The following is a 20,860-nucleotide window of genomic DNA, read 5'->3' on the forward strand; positions in this document are numbered from 1 at the left end:
CATACCATACCCAACTATCTTACACTGTTAACTTTATTCCTAGGCCCATACGGGTGGTCGATGGGCTAGGTATACACACAGCATCCAATTGCCATTATTCCATAAGGGCCTGAGCACATAGTGAATAGGATTGTACCTGTATACACTCGCAATTGACATCCTTTAGAGGTCGGTAAACTGAAATTCGACTGTTATAATAATCACAGTGCCTAGATGTTGGACGAACCATGTATGAAGCACTACATAAAAGTAAATACCTATCTGGATCATCACAGGAACAGGTTTTGCTGAGTTTCTATTTCAGTTACAAATGTAACTTTCATTTGTTTGTTTTTGAACAGTGTTTGCACTTCCTGGAGAGTCAGGTTTTGGATGTTTTAATTGTAGTCTTGAAGAATTGAGAGGCTATAACACCTGTGGTCAGTGTAATGACAATTACCCTTGAGCAAAGACTCTGCTGCCACTGACCATTTATAGTTATGTACCCCATTTACTGCAAGGTTGAATGGGTAAACTAGACCGTGCATACTCATCATTTTACACACTGTTTTTATAATTAGAGTGTAAATTAAATTATAAGTGTAAAAATGATCTGCCTGTGCGTGATTATGCACACAGCACAGGAACTCTGAACAATAGAATTGTGCAATACTGGTTTGCTATAACTGGAAAAAGAGATAATTTGTTACAAAAGATGAATTCTCAATTGCAACTTAGTTTTCCATTTTATTAATTATCCAATCCTAAAATGCAGGGAAAATAAATATGCACAGTGCTTCTGTTTGCTCCATGAGACTCTACACACAACACAGCAGACGCTGAATGGAAAGAAACCATTCCTTTTATCACAGTGTGCAGTTTCATTTGTTGAAAGGCTGCAGAGAAATACATTCTGTTCTCCAGAAGCCCATGGATTGCAATTAGATCCATGAAGATAAAAATCAAAAGCAAAATTCTGGTTTCTGTCAAGTAACATGACCTTTGCACTGCCCTCTGCTCTAAACTTGAGCGTAAATGTACACAGGAAAATAATAAAGCAGTCACGTTTACAAGATTTTCATGCATAAAAAGGCCTGGTATAAACCTAATATGGAGGCCTGGTTGCAACAGCATTGGTCAAATGTCTCTGATGTCGTAACAGGATACCGGATTGAATTGCTGACTTCAGTCCCTTCACCCATACGGCTTCTCCCCTGTACGATCCTCCCATGGATGTAAAGATCAGAGTTGTACAGGAAGCTTCTCTCACACCCCCGTACACTTGTACAATCTTTACACCACTATATGGATCCTCCAATGCTGGTTCAGGGCTGAGCTGGAAGCAAACCTTTTCATACGCTCAGTAAAATAGTATGGTTTATCTCCCATGTGGGATTTCAGGTGAAATGTCATGTGTGATGCCAGATTAAAGTGCCTACCAGAGGTTTTTCCCCAGCATGGGCCCTTCAATTCCAACTCAAAGATAGGGGGGTCACTGAAGCTCTTCTTTAATTGTATGCGTTGATGGGGGCTTCTTCCTAATATTGATCCCCCGATGCCAGGATAGGCTTGAGCTACAAGTGAAGCTTTTCTCACACTATGTTCACTTGTCTGAATCCTCTGATGCGTGTACATATGAGATCTACTGAAGCATTTCCCACACTCTGCAAGGTTTCCAAACTGAGGGGAGAGATATTGAGCTCCTGCTTTCTAGCTTGAATAGTATGCAAAGAACAGTTACCAGGAGCTAAATGACATTAACATTGAGTATTTGAGAATGCTCCCATTTAAACATAATAAATTATACATAATGGGCAAAAAGTTAAAGTGTGCATCTCATGTGGAAGTGAGATTTGCGATACACTGGTTACTCACTCCTAGCTCCTCATTGTAGCTCCTGCCTTGCCCGATGCCTGGCACCTAGGTGCTGGTTTTAGCTCCTGCTCATTGAATCTTAATTTCAGACCCTGCTCCGTATACTGGTTTCATCGCTCCCCAGTATGGCCCTTCTTATGGTGGTACAGACTTAAGCTCTGAGTGAAGCTTTTGGCACAGTCTGTACACTGATATGGTCGCCCCCCCCCCCAGTATGGATCTTCTGATGCTGCTTTAGTTGTGAGCACTGAGTGAAGCTTCTCCCACACTCCATATACTAGTATGGTCCCTCTCCTGTTTGGTCAGAGATGTGTTCTGACTGAAGGTTTTCCCACACTCTGTACACTTGTATGGTCGCACCGCTGTATGGCTCCTCTGATGGTGGTACAGATTTGAGCTACGAGTGAAGCTTTTCTCACACTCTGTACACTGATATGGTCGCTCACCAGTATGGATTTTCGAATGCCGATACAGATTTGAGCTCTCACAGAAGCTACTCTCACACTCTGTACACTGGTATGGTCGCTCCACAGTATGCACCTTCTGATGCTTGTACAGAGTAGAGCTCCGCGTGATGCTTTTATCACACTCTGTACACCGATATGGTCGCTCCCCAGTATGGATCTTCTCATGCTGGTATAGATCTGAGCTTTGACTGAAGCTTTTCTTACACTCTGTACACTGGTATGGTCGCTGTAAAGTATGGATCTTCTCATGCTTGTACAGAGCAGAACTCTGACTGAAGCTTTTCTCACACTCTGTACACTGGTATGGTCGCACCCCAGTATGAATTCTCTGATGCTTGACAAGGGGCCTCATTACGACCCTGGCGGAAAGTTACCGCCAGGGCCGTGACTTTACCGCCATGGTGCTAACTACGTTAACACCATGGCGGTAAGGGGATTTACCGCCCCATTCCGACCTTGGCGGGGCGGTAAATCCCCAATCCCCATTTACCCTTCCCCATTCCCATTTTTGCCCCATAGGGCATAATGGGAGTGGGGAAGGCGTTAATTACGCCACCGTAAATTACGGTGGCGTAATTAACACCAAGTTCCCTTACCGCCATGGATTTTTACACCCGCTAGAAGCAGGTGTAAAATCCGCCATGGCGGAAAGGGAACTCGTGATTGGCGGTAAGGGGTCGGCGCAGCTAACGATGGCGCTAACCCCTTACCGCCAGGGTCGTAATGAGGCCCAAGGTCTGAGCTCTGACTGAAGTTTTTATCGCACTCTGTACACTGGTATGGTCGCTGCCCAGTATGGATCTTCTGATGCCTCTGCAGATGTGAGCTCTGAGTGAAGCTTTTATCACACTCTGTACACTGGTATGGTCGCTCTCCAGTATGGATCTTCTGATGTTCATACAGGGCAGAGCTCTGAGTGAAGCTTTTATCACACTCTGTACACTGGTACGGTCGCTCCCCAGTATGGATCTTCTGATGCTGGTACAGAGCAGCGCTTTGACTGAAGCTTTTCTCACACTCTGTACACTGGTATGGTCGCTCCCCAGTATGAATTTTCTGATGCTTGCACAGATTTGACTTTTTAGTGAATCTTTTATCACACTCTGTACACTGGTATGGGCGCTCCCCAGTATGAATCTTCTGATGCTGGTACAGATCTGAGCTTTGACTGAAGCTTTTCTCACACTCTGTACACTGGTATGGTCGCTCCCCAGTATGGATCTTCTGATGCTGGTACAAATCTGAGCTCTGAGTGTAGCTTTTCTCACACTCCGTACACTGGTATGGTCGATCACCAGTATGGATCTTCTGATGCTGGTACAGATTTGACTTTTTTGGGAATCTTTTCTCACACTCTGTACACTGGTATGGTTGCTCCCCTGTATGGATCTTCTGATGCTGCTGCAGTTGTGAATTATAAGTGAAGCTTTTCTCACACTCTGTACACTGGTAGGGTCGCTGCCTAGTATGGATCCTCTGATGCTGGTACAGATTTGACTTTTTAGTGAATCTTTTCTCACACTCTGTACACTGGTACAGTCTTTTCCCTGTGTGGGATGTCGGAGTCCTTCTCAAATGTGCTGCGTGATGAAAGTGCTCATTGCGTTGCATGCACTCATAGCCCTTCTCCCCAGTATGGATCTTCTGGCGACTGCTCATTCTCTGTTGAAAAAAGAAGCAAAGGCCCCTTGTATTATTTCATGTCATTCTACAAACTAAACATCAATAGATCTAATGCAGAACTGTTCAATCTTGCTGTACACAGTCCAAATACCAAAAAGTATAATAAAATAAACCTTTCTAAACCTTCACCAAGCAGGAAAGTGAAATGGACAATACAACACAGATTAACATGTAGAATAATGCATAGACACATTTTTATTTCCTCTCAGTGTCTCAGTTTTGAGATTACATTAGTTAAGGGTGTTATATTAAAAGGCATTAAAAAAGAAAGAAATTCCAAAGACGCTATTTGCCAAGGCAAAGGGGCTTATATCTTGGCAAAGGAGCATTGCATGTTGGCTGATATTACAAATGTCCATGTCACGTGCTGTAAAAGTACTGCTGAGGTTTACAAAAGTGCATAACAAGGGGTAGCTTCATGAAATGGTTTGGGAGTGAATAGAGCACACTCTTGAAACGGTGAATCACTTTCAATGAAACTGAATCATGTCCAGCTTGGAATCTCGATTCTCTATTCCATGTTGGATCTTAGACATTCCTTTTCTGTGGCTTTGTGTTAGGACTTCACTTGTTTCTAATGCTGCAGCAATATTTATCCAGCTTCTGCTGCAGTGACACAAATGAAGCTCTTTGGGTGGAGGGCTGCATCAGGCTTGATGCCAAATATTGCTGTATTCAGTGCAGGTTCTACTACTTCTCAGATTCTTTCTGAGATATTTTACACATTCCAAGGTTTGACATCTTTTATTGAGCTAATTAGGTGTTGCCCCTATGTAAATTCCTTAGCTAATTGCTCCTATCTTGAACTTAGGTATCACTTTTACTACAACCTAGCCAAATTGATTAATTTGGGAACTAAGCTGTGGTCCTATCACTGCGGCAGCCTAAATGAACTTCAGTGAACCCAGCCGTTAGACACTGCATTTCATCTTAAGTGCGTTCCAATTGTACCTCACACTCGCAGCTCACAATCCCTTGCCCACAGGCATCGCCTAACTCCACTATATATTGGTCCCTAACTACTCTCATTCACATACTGTCCATTTACATCAGACATTGGACATGTAAGTCCTACCTACATACTAACCAATACACTTCCACCAGCACACCTGAGGTAGCTATTACCCGCACCTTGTGGATTAATACTATGGCCTCTGCCATCCCTTACTTGGATGATCCAACACTCTGGATACGCCACTTTGCTACCAGACCAACACCGAATCAACCTTGCTCTATTACTAATAGAAACTTCAGACTAAATTCCAGAGCCACCCCATTAAAACAGCACCCATACTTGAAGCTACATAATAGTTCACACCTATCTTGCAACAATATCACAAACAACTACGCTCCAACCTCACTACGCTCCCACCAGCCTAACATCATAATCAGAAACTCTAGATTAGGAGCCCGACTGTGGACTAAAAACCTCCAACTTCACGCTCACAAGAGCAACAAACACTTGTGTAGAGATAACAACCTAGCTAATCTGGCCACTGACTCAGATAGTAAGCTAGCCCCTATCACTTTGCATGACGCACCTCTACCACCACAGAAAACCCCTGCAAAAGACACGTTCATCAAAGCAGCCTTGGTGAATGCCAGGTCCCTCTCCGCCCACGCATTGGACATCGCTGATTTCATAACTTCTGAAAAGCTTGATCTCCTTGCGGTTACGGAAACCTGGCTAAATGCAGCCTCTGGCGTATCACTGGCCCTTGCTATACCAAATGACTATGCTATCATTAGATGTGATAGAAACACCAATCAGGTGAAGGGAGGCAGACTCGCCTTCATCTTCAGAAACACCTTTGACATTAGAGTCATTCAGGATGCTCAAATCCCCTCTGCTGAATATTTGTCCATCAAACTACCATTATCACCTAACCATACGGCAATAGTGCACCTTATCGACCGACCACCAGGACCCATTTCCTCTTTCATAGAGGATATTGTATCCCTTATATCCACTGACACTAAACCCAATTCACAAACTATCCTACTTGGGGATTTTAAACTTGGTCTTAACGACCCCATGAATACTAACGCCCTTGATTTAGCCAACACCTTATCTGACTTGGGTCACGCCCACATTATTCATGAGCCTCCACATATCAAAGGAAGAACACTGGACTGGCTCACCAACCTTAACTGCTCTATTGATCTCCTATCTAATGATCCATGTATCTGGTCGGAGCATCATAAAATAACCTTCTCCATCAAAGCCAACACACAACTCCCGGTTCCTATCATTGCTCCAGCTACCCGCACTAGGAATAAGAAAGACATTACACCGGATAAACTCCTACCGCTATTACTCCCCCTTCTCAACAACACTGCCACTTCTGACCCTACAGTCTTAGTAGATACTTACAATCAGCTCTGAATACCATCGCCCCCCTAAAATTGCGGAAATCTAAACCACAACGTCATTTGAATACATGGTTCACGCCACATCTGAGAGAACTACACAAAACTAAGAGAACTGCAGAAGCACATTGGAAAAAGTGCCCTTCAGTAACCAATAAGAATGAGCTAGCCCAAGCATCCGCTAACTACAAAGAGGCCATTATTCTCGCTAAAAAAGACACCTACAACAAAAGGATTACACAAGCGGAATCAAACACAAAAGAACTTTTCAAGATCCTAAAAGAATTAGAATCCCCTATCGCCCCTATTGACACATGTATCACAGATGCACTATGGTGCAGCAACATGCAGAAGGCACTATTGGATAAAAAAGCTCTCTTACAATCGAAAATCAATGCGAAAAAATGCTGGTTACTCGCTGACCCTGAATACAAACAACTTCCCAACAAGACGCCCACCTTTGAACCCACTTGTAAACCATTTAGTTTCTCACCCCCCTCAATTTGGGAAGTGGAAAATATCATTAGGAAACTCAAACCTTCAAATTGCCAAGGTGACTCTTGCTCTGCCCCGATCAATAAAGCAGTGGCACATGACCTGGCCCCATTTATTACTAACCTTATCAATGCCTCCTTCAAAACTGGAGAAGTGCCTGATAACTTATAAGACGCTTGGGTCATACCACGAATCAAAAAACCAACTCTTGACCCAGCCAATCCGTCTAACTATTGGCTGATAGCAACTGTACCCTTCTTACTAAAAATACTAGATAGAGAAGCCTACCTGCAAATACAGGCTTATCTAGAATCAAACAATCTTTTGGGACTAAGGCAATCCGGCTTCCGACCCAGACACAAAAACTGCCTTAATAGATCTTACTACTCAGATCCAAATCCTAAAAGACAATGGTAAACTAGCACTCCTCTTACTGCTTGATCTGTCAGCAGCTTTTGATTTGGTCAACCACGAAACGCTCTGCCACCATTTGAAATCTGCAGCACATTTCTCCGACGCAGCCACTGCCTGGATCAGCTCTGTCTTGGCGAACACTACTATGAGGGTCTCCTCTCCCACTGACTCGGCTGAACCTTCACCGGTACCTTGTGGGGTCCCGCAAGGCTCCTGTGTGTCCCCAACGCTCTATAATATCTACACAAAGCCCCTTTTCAATATCCTTGACTACCTGGGTGTCACGTATACTAACTATGTGGACGACACCCAGATACTCATTCCTATCTCTGGAGACTATGCAACTGACAGCAAAACCCTTAATGAAATCTATACAGTAATACAAGCGTGGATGGCACAACATGGACTTTGTCTCAACGATGAAAAAACTGAGCTGCTCATCCTTGATACACACGTTAAACTAAAAAAACTAAATACTGCATTCAAATCTTTCACTATAGATGGTAATCCCATCACCGTCTCAAACACTAAAACCCTTGGCATCTACCTTGATGCCACCTTATCCTTCTCCAAACAAACTAATGCAGTAGCGTCATCATCCGCTTGTCCAAAGTAGATTATTGCAACGCTCTCGATTTAGGTGCTAGCCACAAAAATATTAACAAATTACAAGTAATTCAAAATAATGCCATCAGGGCAGCCCTCAACATCCCTAAGAAATCACATCTCTGAGAATAGACGCAATATGCACTGGCTCCCAGTAGTGCATAGAATATCTCTCAAAGCTCTTGCCCTTACACACAAAGCCAGAGCCAACCTTGCACCAGCCTACCATACTAACCAACTTACCCCACACACATCATCAAGACCACTTAGAGCAGCACAAGCAAACACGATGTCCATACCGAGATTCAAACTCCATAACTCGGGAGGAGCCAGCTTCCATGTACAAGCCTGAAAGTTATGGAACACACTCCCCGCTCCCCTCAGGTCAGACCCCTCCTTCCACCTAATTAAGTGCAACACTAAGAGTTGGCTTCATGACTTGGACACAATGACAGTTTACCCTCCCAGTTCCTAGACTTGCTGCCTGCTCACTGTACGTATTGTAAATAATATACTATATTATTTAACTGCATCCTCCTTTGACTACCGCATGAACATTGCAACATGCATGTACCTGTAACACTAATGTCTTTATTTAACTGTAACCGTAACCATTGCCTACCGCATGCAAATGTAAACTGTAACTTTATGTAACCAGATCTAAACTGACGCGCCTGTATGCCCCAGGGCCTGGCTGCGCTTTATAAATAAATAAACATAAATACAAATACAAATAATGACAATATTGTGCTGAGATGGTAGATGCATTAGCAGTCCAAGTCCCATAGACCTCTTCATCAGATGGTGGTTACACCATTAAATGAACAATAGTAAAAAAACAGAGCTGGCAGAGCCAGACATATGGTTACAAAGAAAAAATAATCAGACACTTTTGGCTGCCGGAAAAGAAATCCAGACCTCGAATGCCCCCTCTAATGGAAAGGCAATACAAGTGGGGATTAGAAGCAGACAACACTGACTGGAAAACAGTTCTCAGCTCCAGGAATTTCAGCGTAGAGACATGAAGATTGAGATTAGAGGTGGCCCGGTGGTAATGCCCCGCAATGAGGAAAACTCTGGGAATTGGAGTAAGATTAGGTGAAAGGAGAGACACAAGACCAAGCACCAATCATAAAAGCTTCAATAGGGACCAAGGTGGAAATCCCCAAGATGGAGCATGAGAGCCTTTCCTCCAAGGTTTCCAACCACTTCATTTTGCGATCCGTAATGGCACAGTGCCATATAGAATCCCATGCACAATACTAGTTCTATACACCAAAATCAATCCCTCGATGTTACATCCACCTTTGCTACTTACAAACGTCTTGCGGGTCCACCATGTTTTCCAGGGTCTTAGACATTATGAAATCTCCATGATAGCCATTATTAGGTTGATCTTTGACGGGGAAACAAAGATATAAGTAGCTGTCGACTACTTCTAGGGCCACTTCACCCAGCTTCCAAGCATACCAAAGATTACAATCTTAATTTTATCGATGTTAATGGTAAGATTATTTTGCTGAGCAAAGGAAGCAAGAGCGTTGAAGGCCAATCGGGGTGTGATCCAGCAGCACGGTATCATCAGCATAGCCGAGCCCTGGTACTGGATCACTCCCCAGAGCCGGTGGAAAGTTTCTCACTGCATCAATAGCCACAGCTATGTCAGAAGTATATACATTACAAAATAGAGGTGCACAAACGTATCCCTGCTTCAGACCATGATTGGTAGATATGGATTTCGACACTAGCCCCCCTTATTCACGTACACCACGAAGTTGGTGTTATAAAAAAAGTTCTCTAATAAGATAGCAATCTAGAGTCAATACCCCAGCCGGTTAACTTGGTCCACAATCGATCACGCTGCACTGTGTCAAAAGCTTTGGAAAAACCCACAAAGCAGGCATATAACCCTTTCCCCTTGCCATACTCCATGTCAACAATAAGACTTTGAAGGGCACAGATATTGAGAGTAGCAACGTGATCCTGGCAGAAGCCAGTTTGGAATGTATTGAGCAATACCCTCTCCTCGGCCCAAACATTCATCTTTTTCAGGAGAAGGATTGCAAAGATGTTTTGGCTACTGTCTAGCATGACCAACCGTCTATAATTAAGGAGATCTATCTTATCCCCTTTCTTAAAGACCGTGATCAAGACCTACTGCCTCCAACTGCCAGGTATTTCTCCAGACTCAATAATACTGTGAAAGAGGTGTTCACTCAGAATATCAGATTTGCCTTAATTATGACGTTAGCAATTCCATCGGGACCAGGGGCCCTGGAGTTCTATAAACCCTTAAGGATGTCAAGAATGTCATCTACATCCAAGTTTAAAAGGCCTGCCAGTAATGGGCGAGAAATTGCATTGTTCATCGTAGTATACCGTTTTTATAGTAGCTACCCAACATGACTCAGGGATGGCATTATCCTTCAGTGGAGTAGTGCCCGCAGTGTATGTTCTAATCATGGACGAAAACCTCTTATTAGCGTTGGTGCACAACAGGTTAAAGAGCCGGATCCAACTGGCACTGTGCAAAGAAGCTTGGTGAGCCTTTACCCAGGTTTTTTAACGAGTGTGTATGTTCCTTGTCAATATATCCTTCTCCATAGTGAATAACACAACGTTCTTTGTAATCTGTGCACAAGCCAAACAATGCTCCAATTTACTCTTGTGTATCAACATATCAAAGGGTGACCCACCACAAGCAAAGCTTCCTGGCTTCCCACTAATGCAATGAAACATATCCTTCAGGGATCTAGCGTTAGTTTAAAGTCCCAGTTGTTATTGAGTAGCCACACAGATATGCTCTGCTCAGTGTTTTGAATAAGACTAGTCATAATATGAATGTTTGTCTCTGTCCAAATGAGGTGGTTACCCTGGGAATTTACTGTAGCTCTCGAGTTGATATAATGTAAATACTGCGGTGAATCTACTATTATAGGCCACTTCAATATGGCATGATCACTAAGACTAGTGTGTTTCACAAGAGGGTCCCCACACTTCATTGTTGTCCTTAGGTCCATGAAAACATAATCAAAATGTCCAGGAATGGAAACTCCATTGGTTCGAGTGGGCTCAACTGGGTCATCAACAGAGGTTCCTAAATTCAAACATTGGAGATCGTTTGAATCAATCAATCAATGCTCCCCATTTTGAACTTCTGATGGAATGCTTATTATTTGCACCGGTTACCACCAGATTATAACCGTTTTCATTTACCAGCGCTAAGTAATCCTTTAGCGTCAGTGAATTTAGATCACACTGGCAAAGATTACTTTCCCACGAGGGTTTGATTCCAACCATACAGTAAGAATCTCTTTAACTATGCTCTGCAAGTTGTGGGAACCAGAACCTTCTGGGGGGGGTCGTAGCCGTTGATTATTAAAATCACGCAGGCACCTTGGCCCACTGACGATGGTGAGAGTATATGGGAGGAAACACAGCCAATGTTGTAGGGAGTGATATTATATTGCACCCGTACACCAGTAGCAAGGCCCCCCACTGGCCTACCTCTCAGCCCATTGATTACATGATGGCATAGTATTTGATAGCTGTCAATGTTGAAATCTTCCTTCAACCAAGTTTCTTGCAACATGAAGATATCACTATCCTTGATGTGTGATACACCCAAGGGCTGAACAAGAAATGAGCGATAGCCCCTGGTGTTCCAACACAGCCAGGACAGATCAGACCGAAGGTGTACTGGTCCACTTAATTCTGTTTGCACTCAGTGTTTCAGACACCCAATGTACTGCTTGTCTTTGCCCCCTGTTCACCGGCTTGTTACCATCTATCAATGCTAGCAGGCTTACTCTCTCAGATTCAGATTTGCCCTGATGAAGAGCCAGAACATCTTGACAATACTCTGGCATCAGGCTTATTTTTTCACGTAGCTCAGGCCATAACATGTTTTTCTACAGACCGTGAGCACAAATCCCATTCTGTGAAGCTCCAGTGTACATGTACTCAGAAGTGCCAGTACTGATGGAAAAATACATTTAACAAGGGCCCAATTTGTGGGGCTAACAACAGTGGGTGACTACATGGGTCATGTCATCTGAGCACACATTGTTTAGACAAGGTATTCCAGACCACAGTTTAAGTAAAAAAGTACACTTCATGAAAGGACTGTATCTGGCCGGGATGAGTTCCGCAATTGTGGCCCATTTCCCACATGGGAGCTGCCCTCATTGCTCACTATGATGCTGGTTGTTAAGGGAAGGAGTAATAGTACCATTAGCTGCTGTGCTATTGATAGAGTGAGCACACTTTCCAGTAATATTAGGGCACGAGCTATATCCCCTCAAGAAGTCAGAGGCCATATTTGGCTTACAGAAATTAACCTGAGTGGTCTGTGGTTCATAGAGGGGTCCAGGAGCCCACCGGGCCAACCTTGAGGGCTATTGAATTAAATTAGGGCCACCCAAATAGGGGCCAGAACATCTTGTTGCAATTGAGGATCTTTTTGTACATGATCCTTGTGGTTTAATGCACGACACTGAGAATGGGAATTAGTCTGAGAATCACTTCGGGCAGAAACGATGGGTCCGGGTATGCTTGGAGCAAAGGGATGTGGTATGGCCACAGGAGGAGGGAGATAAAGATTCTGTAAGTGGGGGGCCAAACCCTCAGTGGCAAAACCATCTTCACAGTGATATACCCGTCTCCCATTTGTAACGGTACCAACCAGTGAGGACCCAGGATGCTCTGCAGAATATACCTCTGCACTCGCAAACCCAGGCATCAAGGAGGGACTGCAAATGCACCCTTCGAATATTACCATCTCCCTGTTCTCTGGAGACTCTCCTAGGAGCCTCAGGGGTGGGATTAGGTGCAACCAATATAAAATCCTGTTGGTCGACAACATGGGTAGTGTCACTCTCAGATATGCATATCCCCTGTTTGGGAAGGTGTTTTTTTGAGGGCGTTTGATTTGCTTATGACTAAGAGGGCTAGGGGGACGTGTAAATACCACCAAGGAATTTCCTGTCCTCGTTTCTCAGAACAGAGCCTCCACCAAAGCAGAGGAAGAATCAGGCGAAGGAGAAATAAGTGGACTGATCTACTGCGATCCCTGCGGGTCCAGAACTATAAGAGACAAGGCAGGGGGAAGCGGGGAAAGAGAAACAGATTCAGTGGGATCAAAAGTAACTGGTAAACATTATCTGAATCTGCACTATTGATCAAAATCTCATCTACAACTTTTGCCAAAATCAACTGGAGCTCCTGCAATAGTGGAACAGAAGGACATCCAAGAATCAATTTTTGCCATAATAGTGTCCAGATCTGGACATTTTCTGCAAAGGAGAATGCCTGAGACATGGATATGCTGCCCGATTCACTGGTTGAATCAAAATAGGAAGAATCCAGAGAAGATAACAGTCTTTGGAGATTTGCTGCTGAGATCAGGTGTGGCAGATAGTTGGGTGCCAATCATATTATCCAGTCACAAGGCTGCTGATATTTGCTGCTGAGATCAGGTGTGGCAGATAGTTGGCTGCCAATCATATTATCCAGTCCCTAGGCTGCTGAGATTTGCTGCTGAGATCAGGTGTGGCAGATAGTTGGGTGCCAATCATATTATCCAGTCACAAGGCTGCTGATATTTGCTGCTGAGATCAGGTGTCGCAGATAGTTGGGTGCCAATCATATTACCCAGTCCCTAGGCTACTGAGATTTGCTGCTGAGATCATGTGTGGCAGATAGTTGGATGCCAATCATATTATTCAGTCACGTGGCTGCTGAGATTTGCTGCTGAGATCAGGTGAGACAGATAGCTGGGTGCCAATCATATTATTCAGTCACGTGGCTGCTGAGATTGGCTGCTGAGATCAGGTGTGACAGATAGCTGGGTGCCAATCATATTATCCAGTCACAAGGCTGCTGATATTTGCTGCTGAGATCAGGTGTCGCAGATAGTTGGGTGCCAATCATATTACCCAGTCCCATGGCTGCTGAGATTTGCTGCTGAGATCATGTGTGGCAGATAGTTGGATGCCAATCATATTATTCAGTCACGTGGCTGCTGAGATTTGCTGCTGAGATCAGGTGTGACAGATAGCTGGGTGCCAATCATATTATTCAGTCACGTGGCTGCTGATATTTGCTGCTGAGATCAGGTGTTGCAGATAGTTGGGTGCCAATCATATTATCCAGTCCCAAGAATGCTGAGATTTGCTGCTGAGATCAGGTGTGGCAGATAGTTGGGTGCCAATCATATTATCCAGTCCCAAGAATGCTGAGATTTGCTGCTGAGATCAGGTGTGGCAGATAGTTGGGTGCCAATCATATTATCCAGTCCCGTGGCTGCTGAGATTTGCTGCTGCATGCCTCCCAGGGAATGCCTCTGCAGTACAATACACATTTTTAGCAATGAGTTATCGTTGTTAATGGGAGGCAAACTAGTGGATGATTTCTCATTAGGAGAGACCTGTATGAAAGATTGAGGAGCGGGAGTGATTGCTCCCGTTGCTGGCACAATTTCTGGGGTAATAGTGGCAAAAAAGCCCGGGATCTGAGATTGCCTCTCTGAATGCAAGTCCTGTTGGTCCTTTTTTTATAACAGGTGATCGGGATGTAGTCGGACTATGTGTTCTTTTGCCCACCTGCCGTGCCGCACTTCGCATAGCGTACTTCCGTTACGTGTCGTTTTCATGATTTAAAGAATGCAAATTATGTGTAACTGACACACAGTGAGTCAGCAAGAATAAATTGTGGACAGCCTATAAGGTGAGGCACTTTGGCCAACGGCAGAATGGATGATAGTTCTGTAGGAGTAGACAGAGTTAAAGGGCTAGGAGCCTGCTCTCAGGACACACACTCCCAATAACTCAGTTAGTGATGTACAAAAGCAAAACAAGTTCATAAACAGCAGCAGTGGGCTATACCCGGAGCTTATAGTACTCGCCACCAAACTGGGCGAAAATGATATTAGTGCCTCCAGGCACAGAACACCGCACAGCAAAATACACTGCCGCACACTGCTCTGCGCTGGCGCAGTGGTTTTATGCAGAGAGTCCTCCTCCTGGAGTACATTGCAGGAAATACTAGGAGGACTACAAATCCAAAAGTGTTTTCGGGAGGACCAAAAGTTGCTGTTGACTCTGCCGCAACCTAAACACACTGCCACACACCGCGCCTTGTGGGATATTTCAAATTTGCAAGGCCTGAACTATTGGGATAAATGGGATGTAAGACGTTTATCCATGTGAGAGGAAATATAAACTAAGAAAACCCATAAAGCATGAGAGAGCACATATCCAAGGCCAAAGGTACAGGTTGCAAGCAGATCACCCTGTCAATCCCACCAGATCTCTCCACTGAGATGATGAAGAAAGCAACTCATGCACACACACATGCATTCTGAGTTTAGATGTGCAGTAAGATGACAGACACAATTAACCAGCAATTATACGCGAAGAGTCACTTCACACATACACAGATATAGATGCAGGCGAATAGGCCCAAAAGAAGGGAGCACAGCAGGCCACAGAGTAAGCATTCATTAGATAAAGCAAGCATTAACAGACCGTGGCAACTAACATGACGTACCAGAAGTAGTGATATTTAGCTTTGTGACATGAGATAGATAACAGTCAGCAAAACGCATATACACAGATAGGTGCATTTATCGGCAGGCCTTAAGCCATGTAAGGAACAACAAAGATAGAGTAACATAGGGACATAGGTTTGTCCTGACTGAACACATACACTCACATCAGCATAGGCTAGAATTAACAAGACATGCATCAGTTAGTTATGTGTGTGTAGTAGAAACACTAAAGGGTAGAGAATGTAACACATGAAATATATATACAATCATACATTAACGCTTCATAGGTACCTAAAACTTAGTACGTCTCAATATGGAGGTCAATGCATGGGCCATTTCAATAGCAGGCCTCAGACCATCAGAGATAGTTTGACACAGCAAAAGGCAGTCAGTTCAGGACAGCGCACGAGGAATGTGCTGGCACGGTCAGCAGCTTTGACTGTGCTGTAAAGTCGTGCAGCGATTGGTGAGGAGAACCATTTTCCCCTGGCATAACACAAGGGAACCTGACTTAATTACATGTTGCTACCAAAAGCAGGTTCTGTGAGGGGAAGAATGCTGCATAGGGATTGGCTGCGAGGAGAATGCTCAATCCGTTACTGAACATTCAGTAAGTGAAACACAACTAACAAAGGGTCTGCCCATGTTCTTAAAACTAACAAACACCAGGTCACACCCCTGGTGAAAACAAGACTATGTGCTGAGACATGGACAAAACAGAGCCATTCAAACAAAAGAAGCACATTGCCCCCTGTAGGAAAACATCTGCCTAGTAGTGGAGACACATACAATGGATAACGTAAGCTCTCGGCTAAGGGAGAATTCAGCACACAGCACTAATGAGGGTTCAATGGTCATAGATCAACACAGAAGATGCAATAAAGGGTGTACATCGATTAGGCCACATCAGTGAATTACAGGAATGATTTCAGCCACCAGACTACAGGTCCATACAGAGGTAAAATACACATAATCCCAACAGCTGCACGGTCCCAGAGCAAAGGGCCTAGGGGCACATTACATGAGGTCATGCATATAAATTATAGGAAAGGGGGAAGATACATGTTTCCAATCATAAGTTGCAATAATATGCTGCCGGATGGCGCAGCTTCAAGGGTGAGAATGGTAAAATGCTGCCAATGTTTAATTCTCATGAGAACAGGATGCAAACAATAAAAATTGCTGCCTCACTGTTCACACCTCACAATTTCATTGGTCAACAGTGACCAAAGCAGCCCACCCCAGAAAGGCCAAAGGAGCTCCACCAATTGAATGTCGAGGATTAAATGAAACATAATAAAATGTTGATTATCCAATCATAAGTCTGGGAAACTAAATGGTACCAACATGAAGTCGTTATTATGATGTAGCTAACAGAACAGTCACGAGGGATAGGATAGGCCAATAGGGCTAGGCATTATATATATTCCCCCATAGAGTAATCCTGATTGACCAATCACCAAACTGTATCAGCAAACTGTATTTTCAAAGTACTCTGAAACAATGTTTTGTGGTGTCACTCTACTTTCTACTATAAAACACCAGTGTAAGGCGTTTCTCCCCTTGTTTATTTTTTCTTTTCGGTAAGGATGATTAGGCCGCAATCTGTAGGAGACCTGAGCATGGGAGTAAAACACCCTACTGCACGCATGTGCATGAAAATGAGAACCCAGGGGGGCAATGGATGGACCCTCTCGGGAGTCTAGTGTCGGTCAGCCCAGTTGACTGGCCTTTCTACTGGTGCCCCTGGTTTAATAAACAGACACAGGGCCTTATTCGTGTCCGGCAGCAACCGTGCCTGAAATTCCAGCAGGTTACCGCCGGACTCGTATTACCATTCCGCCTCCGTGATTCACAGAATTACCGGGGCATTACGACCCTGGTGCCCTGGGAATTCCGGAGGCGGAATTTGGTAAATCCCCATTCCCATTGAGTCCCGTAGGACTCTATGGGAATGGGGAAGTGGAAACACCGGCACCATCTCGTGATGGTGCCGGTGTTTCCACGTCTGCCTGCAGGCGGGTGGTGTTAAACCCGCCAGGTCAGACCTGGCGGGAATGACACCTCCGCCTGCAGGACTCGAGATCACCCGGTATGGAAACAACGGTGGCAGCGGATTTACCACCACCGTTATTTCCATACCGGGTGACTCATAATGAAGCCCAAAGTCTTGTTTCTTATAGCAAGGGTGGAACGCTTTCTTTTATGTAACCGACAGCCCCGCTCCCCCTGCTGGTGGAACCTACCACGTTTCTCACTCACAACTTTGCATGCCAAAAAACCAACATAGTCAAGTGAAAGGAACATAGAGCAAGCATAATAAACAAACAGGCCAGTCGAACAGACGTGCCACATAGCCCATGCACAGACTGAAAACCACAGGAAATGCGGGTTTACACCAGCATTTTGTATTGCTGGTTGAATGATTTTTTTACAATTATTCCTGATCGCGGTTGCATGTAATGAACTTTTGTCTTTCTTGCTCCTGTGTGCTTTAGTGACTCAGATGGATTATTTGCATTATTGATTTTTGGGTCTTTACCTTCAGGACTGGCATTTTCTAGGTTGAATATCTCCAACTGTTTAAGCTCCCACATTCTCTTGTGTGTGGCATTCAAGAAGCCACTTTTCAGTACCATCATCGACAGGTTGTGCAGTATGTGCCTGGCCTGTCTGAAGTGTCGACCAACTAGTGTTTCTGTTTTTTGGTTCAAGATGGTGTATCAAAGCAGGTTCATTCTTACATTGAGTTATGGCAAGCCTCACCTACATACTTTCCTTGTGGGCATTTCTTGCTCTGGAGGAGTTATCCAACATTGGATGGTTTGCACTTGTATCTGCGCAGTTGTGGCAAGTCTCACCTACATACTTTCCTTACGGGCAATTCTTGCTTTGGATGAGTTATCCAACATTGGATGGTTTGCACTTGTATCTGTGCAGTTCCGGCAGGTCTCACCCACATACTTTCCTTGTGGGCATTTCTTGCTCTGGAAAAGTTATCCAACATTGGATGGTTTGCATGTGTATGCCCCTTGTATCTGTACTGTCTGGTTCTGCAGGGGCGTTATGGTTGATCCAGTGCAGATTTGTTGGCAGGTTTTACATCTTCTAACATTGCACAGGAGCGTTGCCTTTTTTATTTGTTCTGGATCTGGTAGAAATGCACTTCTGGTGAGGGGCAGTGCTAGATATTTGGGTTACTTGTTTGCAATTGAGGGCGCTTCCTTGAAACTGTCCCTCAGATTCGTGTCCATGTTAAATATTGATTGTATGTCCTTAATAATTCCATTCAATTGTGTTAGTGCTGGATGACAAACAAGAGTATTCATTCGGCAGTTTCCCTGTTTCTGGTCTGGAGCAGATAATCTCTCTGTATTGCCAATGTCCCATCACATTTCCTGTGAATTTGTCTGTGTAGATGATTGTCTCTCGTCTTCCGGTTGGAGCAAATATCTTGGTATCAGATGGCCTGACTTTATGCAATAGATTATTTTGTGTGGCTTTAATGGAAACTTCCTGTACACACCTGTTTCAAGGTCCCATCCCTTCCTGCAGAAGTAGTGGTCTGCAGGACGTGTAGGATCCTCTTGGAGCATTCCATGGTGAAATGAATACTGTGGTGGAAGCCACTTAGAGATTCATAGAACTGTTTAAGGGAAGCTTTGCCTTCTCTCCAAATCAAGAAGATGTCATTGATGTAACACATATATTATTGGTTTCTGGAATTGTTATGAAATCACTCCTCAAGGTCTGTCATGAAAAGGTTTGCATACCGATGACATGAACTTAGACTAATTCAAGACAGCTTTTCATATCTTATACAACCTGTAGCCATGAAAGTTGTTCTTTAAACATACACTACACTTTTAACATAGAAATGTAATGATGCATATACCGTGTGCGACACTTGCTGAACAAGTGTTCGTAGGCTCTACCAGATCAGCCAAAGACCAGGAAATGGTGCTTTCCTGTTCTGGCAGATCGGCTGACGACAAATGCAGCTAGTAGCCTGTTTGTCTTCACACCATTAGGTGTTATCTGAGAGCAGCCTTTTAACCTCTCACGGGTAAGTGTTATATCTGATAAGGATTCAAGAACAGGAAATTGACAGACGCGAACAGGAGCATCTTGCACATTCGCAAAGTCAAAGCCCATAGGGTATCATGGAAAACACTGGGTAACAAGTGAGATAGATGTCCCTTGATAACAGACAGCTGGCTAATATAGCCTGCAGAAGCATACGATGTGTAATGTTGCAGCACTTCACAAATGCCATAGAGTACAGTGAAGGCATTTACTAAACTGGTACAGAGATCTCACTTTGAGGTGCAAAACCCCATTTAATGTAGTTTTACATAGGAGTTTTACCTCAAACTAACACAGTGATACGCTAGCTCCCTCACTGTTCCAAACAGCAGATACGACGACCTCACATGTGCAGGGCCGCCATGTTACTTGATAAATATATAGCCCAGCACAAGGATGAGAAAGGGAGGGAAAGCAGGAAGCCCGGCAGACTTGCCAGTCCATTCAAGCAAGAGGGGCTTGGGAGGAGTGCAGAGCAGCAGCAGCAGCAGCAGCAGCATAGGAGTGAGCCAGTCCCAGCTAAGCAGAACTTGTCAACCCAAGAAGGAGCCGTTTCATTCGAAGCACACTGCACTCTAAACGTGAGTGACAAGTGGAAGCCTGCTGATGGAGTATAGTATAGTATAGTGTAGCTTAATGAGAGATAAAGGTTACCCATGCATTTAAACTAATAAACTAAAACCAACACTTGTTCTATTATTTATACATTCAAACATGCTCTTTGCCCACATGGCAATCGTGTACATAGGTGTGATGTTATGTTATATCTGCTTTGGCTTTAGCTTGTCTAATGAGAATAATAACCCTCAGGAGATGGGGGTCATATTAAATGCATTAACATGATAACTCCTGTGTCAAGTGTATGATTCAGAGTAATGCATCAAAGTGGTATCTTCTTGAGTCTAAGAACTTTACAATTCCTGACTGTATATGTTTAAACATGTTGATGAGCACATGAACCTAGGCATGCCTGTCTTTTAGCGGTGAGACACGACCTAGAGTGAGTTTTGACATGGATGACTGATGCCCAGGGGTCTGTTTTCACAGCCTCACACGAGGTGGAGATAAGAGGCTTGTGGTCACCTCTAATAATAGGCAATCAAGACACTGAGATACCATTTTTGTGCCCATAGCCATAGGAAATGTCTTCCATTGAAGCAGAAATTGTTGCGTGCAAGTATGAACCTTGTGAGTTATCTTACAGCTCTGGTCAAGGTGTCTATATTGCTGGTCGTGCTTTCCAGGAATCCCTGGCATGCAGTTATTCCATCTCCATGTGGATTCTTGGAATACAGGGATGGAACCCCCAACGTGGCCAGCAGTGCATTATATGGCA

The 20,860-nt window shown here is 44.1% G+C and overlaps 1 pseudogene; it reads right to left on the minus strand.

Annotated features, from left to right (window-relative positions):
* Positions 1 to 699: 699 nt before the first annotated feature.
* Positions 700 to 20,860, minus strand: part of LOC138487544 (zinc finger protein 271-like) — a 120,414-nt pseudogene continuing 100,253 nt past the window's right edge.

Source organism: Ambystoma mexicanum, chromosome 9 (assembly GCF_040938575.1).
Source record: "Ambystoma mexicanum isolate Mex_15411 chromosome 9, UKY_AmexF1_1, whole genome shotgun sequence".
Lineage (NCBI taxonomy): Eukaryota > Metazoa > Chordata > Amphibia > Caudata > Ambystomatidae > Ambystoma > Ambystoma mexicanum.